The sequence below is a fragment of the Triplophysa rosa genome, linkage group LG5 (assembly GCF_024868665.1).
Source record: "Triplophysa rosa linkage group LG5, Trosa_1v2, whole genome shotgun sequence".
In the NCBI taxonomy this organism is placed as follows: domain Eukaryota; kingdom Metazoa; phylum Chordata; class Actinopteri; order Cypriniformes; family Nemacheilidae; genus Triplophysa; species Triplophysa rosa.
The window spans coordinates 28,446,592-28,448,828 of record NC_079894.1 but is presented as its reverse complement, the minus strand read 5'-3'; positions in this window follow the sequence as shown (position 1 = coordinate 28,448,828).

Sequence of the window (2,237 nt, the reverse complement as noted above, 5' to 3'; positions counted from 1 at the left end):
CTGCATCTCTGATAAGTTAACAGACGAACAAACTAAAGCATTGGAGAGCCTGTATCTCTAGCGTGCCCTGAAACATGCCGGAGCGCGATTGTCCTCACTCCGCAGCTGACCTGCGCTCACACTGTACATTACCGTCCGCACCCAAGCACGCTATCGTCATTACACTGTGACTGCTTTTAAGAAAACATAAACAAAGCGATCTTTCTCAGCACAATAGAATCCATCCTAATGTTCGGTTTGAGGTTGATAACGTGTGTTTAACTTCACGCGCGCGGTGCGCAGACCAATTAGCTTATGGTATCACGAGAGCGGCTCATATGTGTTTAAATCACCCCCGCGTACTTCATTCATTATGATTATGAGCCAATCGTTATACGAAGTGCTGCACTATGTTATGAATGCATGTTTTAAATGATCCGCCTGTTTAAATTCCCTGAACTGTCATAGCAAAAAAAACATCTAATACGCACAGCACTATTAATTCATTCGAATGTATTTTTTTTGTCCCACGGCGCGGTGACACAGGCCTGCACTTATAAGTGTTGTAGGTATTAAATGTTTTTTTGGTATGACAGCTGAACTTCAAGGAATTTAAACAGGCGCATCATTTAAAACATGCATTCATAACATAGTGAAGCGCTTTGTACCATAATAACGTTCCAGCGACGTAACTTTATGATTCCCATATTCGTCGTGACGACGTAACATTGGACGTTGTTGGGACATGGTGATTACCTCCCGAAGACATACAGTACCTGGGATGTACCATATTCGTCGCAGCGACTTACCAAAAAAACGTTTCTGGGACGTGATGAGCATGTCCTAACGACCAAACAGTCACGTTGTTAAAATCGTTTTTTTATTTATTTAATTTAAACAATTATCATCCCTCACATGGAGGATTAAATTAATTTGTGATTTAATCTGTGCGTTAAAGATTCCATGTTATGCACAATTGGAGTAATTCTCTATTCAAATATGTATAGAGCACAGTATAGCGGGTATAAAACTCAACACAGCACTGTACATCACAATCAGATATTTTATTTATACTGTAGTACATGACATAAATAATCAAAGAGTTCAACACAATATAGAGGATTTAAAGTAGATATTTATTGAAAGAGATGAATAAACATTATGTTTAAGCTTAACATTATATTGTTGTCTTACCACATAAGTTTAGCAGGTTGTCCGTTTTTGAAAACAACATCAAAAGCTTCTTTAGTCACATTCACAAACATCAGGGTCCGTTCATTTAAGCGCGCAAAATCGATCGAAAATCACTAAAATATGGGTTTACTCTCACATCTGTAACGTATAAAGTAAAGAAAGAATATTAATAAACCGCTAAAGTAATATCAGGAGGTGAAGAAAAAAAGACCGTTAACGTTTAAATGATGCGAGCGCGTGGCTCTTTGCAGAACAGAAAAGGCACGTGCGCGCACCGCATTAAATAAATAGAAACGCAGTTTTAATTGTGGTATCGAATTAAACTCCTGTTTAATAGCTGTCAGAAGTCGGATTTATTGCATTCATCTTGACATTATAACAGATTTTACTCTCATCATACATTTTCCACACAATAACATAATAAATAGAAATGACCAGATTCATTAATCAAATGACCAATGTCCAGGTTATCTGAAGACCAGTACATCACGTCGCTACGACGGTCTCCATGGGATTAATTCACGACGTTATTTGAGGACGTGGCTATGACGTTTCTGGAACATAAGCAAAAATTCTAAGAAACGGAACGTTGCAAAGACGTACTCAGAACGTGGTCACAAAGTATTGTCGAGGGGCGTCGCACCCGTGGGGGAAACACCCACACTTTTCCCGGTGAGAGGGCTCAACACCTGCACGTTTTCTGCAGTTTTTCCGCAGTTTTGCAGAAACGCCTTACAGCAGTCGCTCCTCCGTTTCCGCTTATTCGTAGCTCCTCCTCGCTAGATGTTCAACGAGGAGGAGCATGTGGCTACCCGATCCGTCCCGGAAACACGATTTGTTCCGCGCATGCGCGAAACTGACGTCACTTCCTGTCTGAAATAAATCGAAACACTTTACGGCAGTTTCGGGTAAGTAGGCTATACCGTTACTGCTGTTGTTTTACACTCGGAGTTTAATATATATATTTTTTATTACATTTATTAATAAATGTATTTATTATATCTGTATAAGTTTCTTTTTTCTTAATTTGTTTCTTACAATGCTTTGAGATATTTCCTGGCTTG